This window comes from Mus pahari, chromosome 9, assembly GCF_900095145.1.
Source record: "Mus pahari chromosome 9, PAHARI_EIJ_v1.1, whole genome shotgun sequence".
Lineage (NCBI taxonomy): Eukaryota > Metazoa > Chordata > Mammalia > Rodentia > Muridae > Mus > Mus pahari.
Window position 1 is genome coordinate 14,719,260 of NC_034598.1, and position 15,010 is coordinate 14,734,269.

General features: G+C 36.6%; 1 pseudogene; it reads left to right on the forward strand.

Annotated features, from left to right (window-relative positions):
* LOC110326740 overlaps nt 1-4,244 on the forward strand; it is a 167,439-nt pseudogene extending 163,195 nt beyond the window's left edge.
* The last annotated feature ends 10,766 nt before the right edge of the window (nt 4,245-15,010 follow it).

The window sequence follows — 15,010 nt, forward strand, 5'->3', positions numbered from 1 at the left end:
TTATAGGCTTTATATGGGAACAATTTGCCAAACATTCAAATTCTTTACAGCATCAAAATAGGAACAGCTTAAGACAACAATTTGATATTTCTAGAGAATGTGCATGCAAATTGTAAAGACTTGTCCTTAATGCACTCAGTTTCTTCCTATACCAGAAAATGTTGTTAATCCTCAAGAACTCATACCTAATCAATTATGGCAAATGGATATTATTCATATTTCGGATTTTATAAAATTAAAATATGTACATGTGACTATTTTCACCTTCTCAGGCTTTCTTGTTGTAACTGCCTTAACAGGAGAAGCAACCACAAATGTAATTACTCATTGCCTACATTGTTTTTATATTCTGGGTATTCCAAATCAGATTAAAACAGATAATGGAACTGGCTACTGCAGTCAAGCATTTAAGACTTTTTCTCAACAATTTAATATTAGCAGTATTACTGGGATTTCATATAATCTTCAGGGATAAGGTATTGTGGAAAAGCCCCATTGAATTTTAAAACAATAATATCTTCATAACATAAAAAGGGGGAAATTATGTCCCCATATATGACAAAATTATTTAAATCATGCCCTTTTTTATTTTAAATTTTTAAAATTTGGATGCTCATGGGCTTTCAGCTGCTGAGTGCCTTTGGTACCCTTATACCTCTACTATATATGCTTCAATAAGGGACATATCCCATGACAGGCCAGTGGCATGGACCCAATCCTATACTCATATGGGGAAGAAGGCATGTTTCTGCTTTTTTCACAGGAAAAAAAAATGGGGCATGATGGTTGCCAGAAAGTCTAGTGTGACAAATGGAATAATCCCACCTTCCTGCTGATTTCCTTAATGATGACAGTTCCTCCACACAGTGAAGTCTTGTGGAGCTATATTCCTGACTTACCACTGATACATCCAGCAGTGTGGTCTAGACCAGAGATTCTAGTGCTTGGATCTCCCTGGACATAGGATTCAATTTATTAAAAGACTACAACTTTAAATACATTTGGTGATGGGATTTCTGTTTGCTTGGTAAAGAATAGTATGGGTATATTTCTGTGTTTCCTTAAAATTAAAATCTTTTATTAATTGGTCATGTGGAATTTACTTTTGCTTTTTTCTTTGGTATTTAATGTAAGTTGTATTGATTGTTCACTTTCTAATGTGTTAGCAAATTGAAATATAGCATGTCTGTTATGGTGGTCTATCAACTAACTTTTGTATTATTGCTTCTGAGTATTACAGGACCTTGGTATTATGACAGAAACTTGTAAATATACTGGAATAAATGAGTCGTGATTTAAGTAGAAGCAAGAGGGCCATGGACTTGATTATTGCTGGCATAGCAGCTTTGACTACATTCATTAATAACTAACACCATTGCTTCTGAAATTGCTTTGACAGAAGAAGTTAAGACAGCTATTTTAGTTACTATGTAGCAAAAAAAATGCTAGTAATGCTATGAGTATTCTAAATAGTCAAATTAATAGAGTATTAAAATATGTACATGTGACTATTGATACCTTCTCAGGCTTTATTGTTGTAACTGCCTTAACAGGAGAAGCAATTACAAATGCAATTACTCATTGCCTACATCATTTGTATATGCTGGGTATTCCAAATCAGATTAAAACAGATAATGGAACTGGCTATTGCAGTCAAGTGTTTAAGACTTTTTGTCAACAATTTAATATTACCAATATTACTGGGATTTCTTATAATCCTCAGGGATAAGGTCATCTAGAACAACAAACTGATATTCTTATTGATACTAGTCAAACTATTGAAGAGAAAGTTCAGAGTTTAAGAATAAGAAGTCATCTTTAGTGTCATGCTAAGTACCATTGGAAAATTTAAAGACCCTTGAAGGGTATTTGGCATAATTCTAAAACCTCTCTGGATAGTTTAACTTTGCATGAGGAGATCATGAATTTAAGGAATACATAGATCAAAGTAAACTCAGTCCAGTGATGTATGGCATTCCTTCCTCTTGGTCTTTCTGATTCATGGCTTAATGTCAGTATTTCCATCTTGGTCAAGCTTCAAAAATGGCTTATATGGCTTGATCATGTTAGCCCTTATTTTCCTAGGAATCTTTATTTTTTCCTGTTCATTGTGATAAAACTTGCCTTTAAGAACAACATGTTGGTTGCCAAAATATACAACACAAAACTAAAAATGGATCCCCAGACAGAGTTAGTATTCTAACAGGCTGTACAGTGCCTTACTGAACTAAGACAAAATTAGGTTGTTTTTGAAAATGTATATTCCAAGATGGATAAGGAAAGCATTCTTGTTGGAATCATCTAAGACAGGCATAGTCATGTTTATTAAATAAAAAGGGGGCAGAAGTTGAGAGCTTTTGGTGCCACTTCTAGGAATTTGGCATTTGTCACTGGGCTCAGACAAGGAAGTAGGCTCAGATAAAAATATTAGAAATAGTGACTGTGGGGCTTTGCTTAGTACTTTACTTAATTATTACTTTGTGTGATACTTTTGCTTACTACTTTGCTTAATTACTTATGTTATTTCCTTGTTTACTGTTTCCTAGATTTCTTTGTCTTTGATCTAAGAACTGACCTTTTTTTTTTGGGGGGGGGGGATGTACCTAGAATGATATAAAAGCAAACTGGGAAAGAATAAAGCTGCTTCAGCCTCAGCACTGGCTGGAGTCATGTTATAATTTTGTCTAATTGTTTTTCTTCTTTTTCAATCCTCACTCCCTCCTTTGAGACCCTGTTGACTGACTGAGCAGGCTTGGTCAACATCCCAACTGCCAGTTAGACCATCATCATTTATTAAAGATGCTTTCATTGTGAGACTCAAACTCAGTTCATCAGTTTCCATAGCAAAAACTTAATACATGGAGGAATCTAGCTGTTCCCACTTGTGATGAAGAATTTGCTCAACAGCAAGTGATTCAAATTATCGTACTCTCATTTTTATATTTAGCAGATAATCGAAATTAAGACTGTCAGTAATCAAATTATACCTAAGAGACTTAGTCTAGATTTAGTTCTTAAAACATCTACATATCAATTCTGAATTTCTTATTTTCCTTCCTCTATCTGAAAAACATGAAAATGTTGCAAATAGGTGTCATGTAGATAATGTTACAGAAGCTAATTACATAGCATGTGTTTACTGTAAATATGAACAGGGTGCAGACAGTGTGGAACCCATGTCCTGACACCTGAAGAACACATATGCTGGTCTCGAGCTGGTGGTGGTCATCCTGACTGGAAAAACTCCTGTGTATGCAGAAGTCAAGTGGGTGGGAGACACAGTGCTGGGGATGGCCATACACTGAGTCCAAATAAAGAAAATGAAGAAGACCATGCCACAGACCCTATCCAATAACTGCTTAAAAATCAATGTCAAACTGGGAGGCATCAACAGCAGCCTGCTGTCACAGGGCAGGTCTCCAATGTTCCAGCAACCTGTCATCTTCCTGGGAGCTAATGTCACCCACCCACCAGCTGCGGATGGGAAGAAATCTTCAATTGCTGCAGTCATGGGCAGCTTGGACATACACCTCAACTGCTACTGTGCCACCGTGTGCATACAACAGCACTGATAAGAGATCATCCAGGACCTGGCTGCTATGGTGCAAGAACTGCCCACTAAGTTCTACAAAACTACACCCTTTAAGCCCACCCTCATCATCTTCTACTGAAATGGTGTCTCCAAGGGCCAGTTCCAGCAGGTCTCCATCATGAACTCCTGGTCATCAGAGAGGACAGCATAAAGCTGGCAAAGGACTAACAGCCATGGATCACATTCATCATGGTGCAGAAGTGACACCATATGCCTCTTCTGCGTAGACAAAAATGAGCAGGTTTTAAAGAGTGGAAACATTCCAGCAGGCACAACCATAGACATGCAGATCACCCACCCAACTGAATTTGACTTCTACCTGTGCAGTCATGCTGGCATCCAGGGCACAAGCCATTCTTCCCATTACCATGTGCTTTGAGATGACAATCGCTTTTCTTCTGATGAGCTGCAGATTCTGACCTACCAGCTGTGTCACACCTATGTGCTCTGCCCATGGTTTATGCCAATACCTGCACCAGATTACTATGCTCAGCTGGTGGCCTTCTGAGCCAGGTACCACCTGGAGGATAAAGAACATGACAGCTCTGAAGGAAGCCATACCTCTAGACAGAGCAATGGGCAAGATCATCAAGTGCTGGCCAAGGTGGTCCAGTTCTACCAGGATATACTAATCACCATGTACTTTGCTTGACATGTTGTATTGTTTAGCGATAGTGTACCAAGTTGGATTCACACGAGACCAATGACATTTAGACTAATGGATGTCCAGCCCTTCCATGACAACCAGCATCGAACATGAGACGTGTTTGGTTTTATTACATTCTTCATTTTCCATCCCTGATTTCAGACTTGAATTTTGAGCTGCAGGCATGTATGAGACCCCAGTGTAGGAAACATGGCTTGCCAGTTCTATAAGCTGTTCACTGAGAGTCCTGTTTCCTAAAAACAAAAAAAAAACAAAACAAAAACAAAATGTCCTAAAATCAGTCTGTGAACACCTGATTCTCAATGAAATTGATAGGCTCAAACTAGCTGTGAAGGTTTTGAGCATGAAAGCAACACCATTACCATTGTGGTTTTAAAGTCTGGCCCTAAGAAGTTGTCACTAATGTTGAGTTCTCAGGGATGCCATGTGCCCTGCAGCCCCAGGGCATATGGCTGCTAAGTATCCACAATGTCTCTTGTTGGCCACTGCCTTTCCTTGAGGCCTGAATGAAGGGATAGTGGCCAAAGGGACAGTCATGTGTATTTAAGGCAGTGACAAGTCCAAATGATTAGGAAACAAGTGCCATTTTGATAAAAATTTAAGAAGAGAAAAAAAGAAAATATACTGACAATCTAATCATAAGATTTGTCATGTAGGATGGTGACATTTATTTTTCAAAGTTTCTAAAGAATATGGATCTGTGGTGATAAATACAGTATTATCCGTGTTCACTCTTACATCTTTACAAAAAAAAAGGATATGCAATTCATGCTTATCTCAATCCTAATTTTATGGAAATGTTTTCATAATTAAGATTTTCTCCTCTTAGGTAACATTAACTTATGTCAGGCTGACATAAAACTGTCCAGAACAATTGACCCCTTGCTAACTTTCCACAGGAACACATCAGCAATAAACTACAACCTTCCTTTCACATTCATCTCCAATATCTCACATTAAAAATATAAATAATTTTAAAGTTCCACAGACTTTAGAGATTCAAACGTATTCAAAGCTAAGTCCCTTAAAATATTCAATCTCTCTTTTTGTAATTCAAAATCTCTTTTAAAAGTTTAAAAATCTTTCAAATCTCAGCTCTTGTAAAAATTGAAATTAATTTGAATACTTGCTTACTTCAAGAGGGAAGAAGCAGGACACAGTTACCTTCAGATTAAATAAAATTTCAACACTCTAAATAATTCAATGATATCCAATATCTGGGATCCAGTCTGAATTTTGTGGGCTCCTTCAAATTGTTTGGGTTATTTCTCAAGCTCTGCCCTCCACAGCAAAAGGAGTTGATTTTCTAAACTTGGGCATGTTCCACTCTACCATTGCTGCTGTTCTTGGGAATCATACTCTGTTACTCGTATCTACAAAATGATGGGGTCTTCTATTGCAGCTGGGCTGCACTTGCATGAGTGGCCTCTTACAGACTCTAATCATAGTGCCAATCCTCAAATTTTCTGCAGGATCGATTCAATCCTAGACCAGCAACTGTTACTGAGGCTGAATCTTCACCAATGGCTTCTTCTAGCATCTCACACCACCCTGCCTTTGCTGATATTCATGATTCCTTCCTCCCTTCAAAAGCAGTACCACCTAGATGTCATTTACACTGTCAGCAGGAGGTACAACCTTGGCTGCATATAGAGAATGCTTCTGTGTTCTGAGTCTTAAGAAGCACTTTCCAGAAGATTTCATCTCAGTGATCTTGGTCTTTTGTTTTTTGTTTTGGGGGGCTTTGTTGTTTGGTTTGTTTTGGTTTTGGTTTCTAGTAAGTTGTTAACCATCACTAATTTATCAGCACCTGCTAACAAGCGTCAATTGTTGGTATCATGAACTGGCTTGGCAAATTGCCTCCAAATCCAGTGATATCACCCATAGATGACACACACACACCCCCCCCCCCGCGAGTATCTGTTGCCATGGCAATCACATACATTCCCAGAATCTACTTCCTACCTGTGAGTGGTTACATCACAGAATAAATAAAAGGTAGACCCTTCCTGACCTTCACCCATTTTTTTCTTTTCTCCCTTTTCCTCATTGTCTCCATCACCCACTTTTCACCCACACCCATGACAGTAAACCTCTGCCACGTGGAACTGTATTGGCTTAATATGGGCGGACCTGATGTGAACTGCGATTTCAACACAACATCAATTTAAAAGTCTTCACTTCAGTGGTGCTGGTCACCTGTTAAACATGACTAATTTTTCAGATCCACCTGACCAAATATCACAGCATCTTAATTCAAAACAGCAGAAAGCTCGTATTTGGACTCTGAGTCTTTAAACATCTCACTGTAATTTCACAAATCAGATCTCCAATGTTTGCATGTCTCTCTCTATGTTCTTATCTCCCAAGCTCCTACAGAACAGCTCACTGAAATATCAACATTTAATTGCTTCTCTAGTCCAAATTTCCTTACCCTTTCCACAATTATCTCTAAAGCATGGTCAGGTCTGTCATAAGATTACCCTTCTTGGGGCTGCAACCCTGTAGGTGGAACAACAATATGAACTAACCAGTACCCCCTGAGCTGTGTCTCTAGCTACATATGTAGCAGAAGATGGCCTAATCGGCCATCACTGGGAAGAGAGGCCCCTTGGTCTGCAAACTTTATATGACCCAGCACAAGGGAAGGCCTGGGCCAAGTAGTGGGAGTGGGTGGGTAGGGGAGCAGGGGAGGGGGGCGTATAGCATTTGAAATGTAAATAAAGAAAATAGTAATTAAAAAACAAAGATTACCCTTCTTCTTTAGCAACTTGTCTTAGGCTTTCTATTGCTGAGATCAAACATTAAGACCAAAGCAATTTGAGGAAGAAATGGTTTATTTACTTCCGCGTCACTGTTTATTGCCATGGGCTTTAAGAAAGGAACTCAAACAGGGCAGGAATCTGGAGGCAGAAGCTGATACAAAGGCCATGTAAGGGTGTTTCTTATTGGCTTGTTCTCCATTGTTTGTTCAGCCTTCTTTATTATAAAATTCAAGATCATCTGTGCAGGGTGACCCCACTCACATGAGCTGGGCCCACCCCCTTCAATCACTAAATAAGAAAATGCTCTAAAGTTTAGCGTCTAAACACTTGCATGAAGCCTGATCTTATGGAAACATTTTATTAATTAAGGTTTCCACCTAACCCCTGAGCTCCACTTTCCTTTCAGCTCACTTCTCCACCTGGGCAGGTTCAGTGGCCACTACACTCTGCTTGCCTACCAGGAGTTCCTAAGAAACAAGTCACAGGTGAGTATCTTGCCTAAATAACCATGCCAGTTGGGGAAATAGGGCCAAGCTAATATGGGGCTCCCTTAGTCCCGCATCCCCAAGCTCCACTTTCCTTCTGGTCCACTTCCCCACCTAGGCCAGATCAGCAGCCTGATGCCTTCACAAATGATCCAGAGTTTGAACCTCCCAGGAGATCTGCAGTAAACAAGGGTGCAGGAGGTCCAAAGAAACCAGAGGAACAGGAGGTCCCCAGTAACCTGGGACATAGGAGGCCTGCTCAAACCAGAGACAGCACTGTGGACACAAGCTCTATCTGAGGGCACAGAGTTCTTCCTGCCTCCAAGGAGACTACTTCCAGTCAGATACCTTCAAGCCAGTTAACACCAAAGAGAACCAGTTGGCCAGTGGCAAATGCAAGATCATAAGCAACAGAATGCAATGAAATTTGGCATCATCAGAACCCAGTTCTCCCAACAGAGCAAGCCCTGATTGCCCAAATATGCCTAAAAATAAAATAATGGCCTCAAATCCCATTTCATTCAGATGATAGAGACCTTTAATGAGTATATAAAGAACTCCCTTAAAGAAACACAGGAATATACTGCGATCTATCTCATGGGGGACTCCAAGGCCTGACCCTATTATTGATGCTATGGTGTACTTATAGACAGGAGCCTGACATGGCTGTCCTCTGAGAGGCCCTACCAGCAGCTGACTGATACAAAGACAGATACTTACACTCAACCATTATATTGAAGTCAGGGACCTCTAAGTTTGAATTAGGATAAGGATTGAGGAAGCTGAAAGGGAGAGTGATTCCATAGGAAGACCAGCAGACTCAACTAACCCAGACCCCAGGGAGCTCCCAGATACTGAGCTACCAACCAGGAACATATATAAGCAGGCCCTAGGCCCCTGGCATATTATAGCAGAGGTCTGCCTCATCTGACCTCAGTGGAAGAAGATGCAATTAATCCTCCAAAAATTTGAGGCCACAGGTAATGGGGAGTCCTGGTGTTAAGGAGCACCCTCTTGGATGCAAAGGAAGAATGGGACAGGGAAATGTGGGTTTGGTTGGGCCTGGGAGAATGAATGGGGGGTAATGACTGCAATGTAAGTAGATAAAACAACTTATAAAAATATTTGTTCTTAAAATAATATTCACTTAATAATAAAAAAGCTTTCCCTCTAACATATTACTTTAGCTTGTGTCAAGTTGACCTAAAACTATCTACAGATCATTGAATTTGAATTCATAAGTATCCTCATAGTGATGTGCAAATATTTCTTTTATTATAGGGACTAAAAATAACACAAGAATAATGATGATTATAAAATTTGTTACAAGATATATATATATATATATATATATATATATATATATATGTATGTATATATGTATGTATATATTAAAATGAGTATATTGCAATAGTAATAGCTAATAATAAATTTTTAGAGAAGACATGTATACAAGTACTGCATGTGCTTAAAGTTATCAGTTTAAAAATATCCTGTGTATGTTTTTTAAGCCTTGTAGTTAACCATGAAAATTGTACAGATATCTACACAAAGACTAAAGACCAATAGAACAAAACATATTACTACTAAACCACACAGGAAGAGTGAGACAACAAAAGAAGAAAGGAAGAATAACTACAAGATACATTGGAAACAATTAATGAAGTAGCAATAATAAAACTTCAGTATTGATAAATTATTTGATTTAAATGTAAATGGGTTAAATTCTTCAATGCATATTGAACAACTTATATCTGCACATGCACATGTAAACATTAATTGAATTTACCTATTAATATGTTATGAACATATTAAAGATGAAGAAAAAGAAAAATATTAATGTGACTATTAATCAAAAGAAAAATTAGGGACAGTATTTCATTAGACAAAACATAAAATAACTTTGTCAAATGACAAAATCTATTATATTAAAGGATAATTTATCACAAATTGATAATATTTATAAATGGGTACATATTTCCATTCATAAAGCCACTGATATATGTGTGCATAAAATATAAACATGATAAATATAACACAAAGAGAGAATTCAAGATATAAAAATCAATGTAAAATTAATAGACTTTAGCTTATTTGATTTAAAAGATGGCTAGAACATTCAGACAGAAAATAAGTAAGGAGATAGTGGAGATGGAACTATAGACTGAATGAACCTCATGATATAAAAAAAATAGTTATCACTAGCATTACTAAATTTGCTTCATACTTGATTGTATATGGAACCTTTTCTAGGAAAAATGGTGTGTTAGGTCACAAAAAAATTCTCAAAAAATTTAATAAAATTAAAATCAACTCAAGTGTATTTTCAGCACAATAACCCGGAGTTCTATATCCATCACCCTTAGAAAAAACAGAGTTCAAAATCAATGCAAATTAAATAATGCATTCCCAATTATCAATTTCTCAAAGAAGAAATCAAAAGGAAAAAATAAGAATACATATCCTATACTAAAGAAGTCTGATAGAAAGAATAAATGTGATTATTTTGAATGTATTTCTCTATGAATTCCACACCCCTGTAACCTACAGTCGGGTTTACAAAGAATGTCAAACTTGGCCTTTGGAATGAACAATATCAGGATGAACTTACAAGGCTTATTGCATTACATCTTCTCAAGTATATTGCAGGCTGGAGAGATGGTTCATTGGTTAAGAACATTGTTGTTTTTCTAGAGCACCTTGGTTCAATTCACAGCACCACTATGATAGCATTTGTCATGGTATAACTTCAGTCCAAGCGATCCAGTTCCCTCTCTGACTTTTTAGTGAAGCAGGAATAAAAGTGGTACAGACACACATGCAGAAAAAAAATACATACATTAAAATAAAAATTAAAATATTATTAATTTTGATAAAGAATCTTTCTAATATTTTAGAAGCAAATGTTTTGCTTCTCAGTACTTTCTCTCTTTTTGATATTAACTCAAGATAAAGGCACTGAAAAATAATTGATCTGTGGTCAAATATTTAAAAGTGACAGACAGAAAAATACAATACAATATACATCTTTTAAAATGCACCCCTTTAATTTTTTAACTCAATCTTATACTGTAAGTTAAGTTATAAGATTAAAGGCCCACTATAATTTTTTTCTAGCACACACAAACACACAAAAAAAGTCTTTAGGGAGGTTGGAATGAATAGAAGAAACACTACTCTCCAAATAGCATGAAGTTTTAAAGCAAACTTAATACATTGGCCCTAAAAACTACCAAGTAATATTTAAATATAACTGCAAATTTTAGAAGACAAATGTTTCAAAATCTTCAAGCAGATATAGGAATAGATTTCATAAAAAACATAGAGATTATACAATCTCTTAAAGGCTTCTGGTAATTGGCCATATGATATATGAATTTCTCCTTCTAGAATTTTCCTGAGTATGATGAATTAAAATGGGAATCCAATAGTGGCAAAAAAGTCTGTCGGTACAGCCCTTATCATCATTAATATTAATAGTAAGTTATAATTTGTCACATGTAACTGTACTTCCATTTGTATTTCTATTACATGTTTTTCAACAATTCATTGTCATAAATTGTGTGAACTTTTTGTGAGAAGATGTGAACAAATGTGTCCTCACTCCAGGTAAGGTACCAATGGCAGAAATAAAGGTTTAATCACAAAGGAGAGCAGCTTGATGAAACATGAATTTTCTGGGGTTCTCTACAGGGCAACTTTGAATCAGCTACACCACTGAACATAAATATCCCTGATGGACTTTGATCATTATCCTTGGTTATCCTCCAGATCTTGATTTAAAGACCCTCTTGTTGAAGATATCATGAACTAACTTTAAAAAAAAATGGAGAAATTAAGTTCATACTGACCAGGAAATTTCACCCTTAGTAACTAGCTTTCAAGTTGCTACACATAGTACAGGGAAAAAAAGTGATAATCAGTCTTACCTAGTTGTGTTATTTTTAATCTACAGTAAAGATTGGCCTGGTAAGTTATGTCCATTGGTACCATAGTGATATAGTTATTATCAGAGTAACCAGCTACTTTCTGATGTATGTAAGTCATATTGAAGGTAATGATACCCATAACTGGTAAGATCCTCAAGGTGAAATATCTGAGAGAAGATAGGTTATAGGTACAATGAGAAACTAACTACTATTATTATGCTAAATGAATATAGTATTAAACAACTTCTAATAATTTATTGCTATATATAATTAGTGAATGTCTCAGCTTTCATCAGAGAAGTTTCTTCTTGCCATAGATAACAAATAACAGTGAACCCACAACTGTTCAACATACAGAAAGTCAGAAAATACAGTGTTCACCCCTAAATAAGATATAGATATCACACTCTTTTCACAATGCTCAGGAAACTTCATTTAAGAGGGAGTGAAAGGAATGGAAGAGCAGAGGTGGTGGATGGGTACAAGAAAAGCATTTTCTGGGTACATAAGATTAGTTGTACAAAATAATTCAGTGTTTTGGCATCATGAATAAACTGTACAAGTTCAAACAGACAAAGTTCAGTATGGAGTGGGGAACTGCACATAGAGTCCAACTTCTAATTGAGGAGCTACTAGAAACTGATAGATGCTAGAAGAGGAAGAATCAATTTTTGTTATGGGTATGACTCTTGCTATGTTAGGTTAACACAATGGAAATCGGTGACTTTAAAAAGGAACACAAAATTGTGTAGGTAAGGAGTTAGGGTTTAATCCTGGAGCAGTTAAGTTGTGAATGCAATTAAAATCCATGACATAAAAATCTCAAGTAATGAAAAAAGTAGTTGCTCATAGAATCAGAGGTAAGAAGGACACAAAATCTGCCCCAACACCAGAAGTAACTGGGACCAGTGGAACCCAGGCAACCAGGGACTCCACCTGACCAGTGGCTTGTGTTCCTTCTAGTCTGGGCTGGTGCCCTAGGCAAAACTTGGGCTTGAACTCTGCAGCAAGCCCCACAACACCCAGAGGAAGATCCACTCCCAAGTGTTCTAACCTGACCAGGTTCCCAGGAGCCCAGGAGCTTCATCACATCAGAATCTCAGGGTCTCCCAGGAACTCTGACATACCCAGGATCTCAGGATCCCAGGATCCCAGAATCACAGGGTTACAGAGACATTTAAACTCTGAGGAGTTCTGACACAACCAGCAACACAGGAAGGACAGCCTTCAGTCAGATAAAGGGAGGGCGGTTAGCACTAGAGATCATCAGATGTCAGGATGCAAGCATAAGAATATAAACAACACAAATCATGGTTACTTGTCACCATTAGAACCCAGCTTTCACACCTTAACAAGTCTGGGATATACCATCACACCAGAAAAGCAAGATTCAGACCAAAAATCACTTATCATGATAGTAATAGAGTACTTTAAGAAGGACATAAATAGCTCCCATTAAGAAATACAGGACAACACAGGTAAACAGCTAGATACCCTTAAAGAAGAAACACAAACTAATCCCTTAAAATATTACAGGAAAGCACAACCAAACAGGTGAAAAAAATTGAACAAAACCATCCAGGACCTAAAAAATTGAAATAGAAGCAATAAGGAAATCACAAAGGAAGACAACCTTGAAGTTACAAAATCTAGGAAAGAGATCAGTATTCACAGATGCAAGCATCACCAGCAGAATACAAGAAATAGAAAAGAGAATCTCAGGGAAAGAAGATAACATAAAAAACATTGACACAACAGTCAAAGAAAATGCAAAAAAAAAAAAAAAAAAAAAAAAAGCTCCTAACCCAAAACATCTAGGAAATCCAGGACACAATGAGAAAATGAATTCTAAGGGTAATAGGTAAGGAAGAGAGTGAAGATCCCCTACTTATAGGGCCAGTAAATATCTTCAACAAAATTATAGAAGAAAACTTCACTAAACTAAAGAAAGAGATGCCCATAAATACATAAAAAGCCACAGGACTCCAAACAGACTGACCCAGAAAAATTCCTCCAGTCACATAATAATCAAAATATCAAATGCACTAAACAAAGAAAAGGTATTAAAAGCAGTAAGGGAAAATGTCAAGTAACATAAAGACAGTCCTATCAAAATTACACCAGACTTCTCACCAGAGACTATGAAATCTAGAAGATTCTGGGCAGATGTCATATAGACCCTAAGAAAACACAAATGTCAGCCCAGGCTATTATATCCAGCAAAACTCTCAATTACCATAGATGGAGAAACCAATACATTTCATGACCCAAACAAATTTACACAATATCTTTCCATGATTCCAGCCCTACGAAGGATAGTAGATGGAAAACACCAACACAAGGAGGAAAACTACAACCTAGAAAAAAGCAAGAAAGTAATCTTTCAACAACTGCAAAAGATAATAGCCTTACAAACATAATTTCACCTTTAACAACAAAAATAACAGGAAATAACAATCACTTTTCCTTAATATCTCTTAAAATCAATGGAATCAATTCCCCAATAAAAAGATGTAGACTAACAGAATCTATTTGGAAACAGGAGCAAGCATTTTGCTGCATACAGGAAATGCACCTCAGTGACAAAGACAGACACCATCTCAGAGTTAAAGTTTGGAATACAGTTTTCCAAGAAAATGGTCACAAGGAATAAGCTGCAACAGCCATTCTAATATTGAATAAAACCAACTTTCAACCAAAAGTTCCAAAAAATATAAGGAAGGTCAATTCATACTGGTTAAAGGAAAAATCAACCAAGATGAACTCTCATTTCTGAACATATATGCTCCAAATGCAAGGTCAACCACATTCATTAGAAAAAAGAAAAAGCTTTAAGAAAGCTCAAAACACACATCACACCTCATACAATAATAGTGGGAGACTTCAACACCCCACTCTCAGCACTGGACAGATCATGGAAACAGAAACTAAAGAGAGACACAGTGAAACTAACAAGTTATGAACCAAATCAATCTAAAAGATATTCATAGAACATTTCATCCTAAAGCAAAAGAATATACCTTCTTCTCAGCACCTCATGGTACCTTCTCCAAAACTGGCCATATAATCAGTCACAAAACAGGCCTCAACAGATTCAAGAAGATTAAAATAATTCTATGCATCCTATCAGATCACCACAGACTAAGCTTGTTCTTAAATATCAACATAAACAACGGAAAGTACACATACACATGAAAACTGAACAATGCTCTAATTGTTGAATATTAACAGTTGAAAATATTAAAATTATGTTCTACAAATATTATGGAAACATTATTGATAACTTCTCTTACTGTGCTTTAATTAACATTTCCTTAATGTTTAACTCTAATGAGTTTTTGCTATTTTGAAAAACTTAAAATATACTTACTGATAAAATAAATTCTTTCCTAGAAACCCTGATAATCTTTTTAAAGTAAACTTACATTTAGACAATGTACACAGATATATAATGCATTTTAAATACTCTCTCACTATGTTAGGTGGTATCATATAAAGGCTTTTAAATATATTTCTTTAAAATTCATTTTTAATAGTTTATGCGCTTTTACTATGCTTAATTCCTGAAGAAT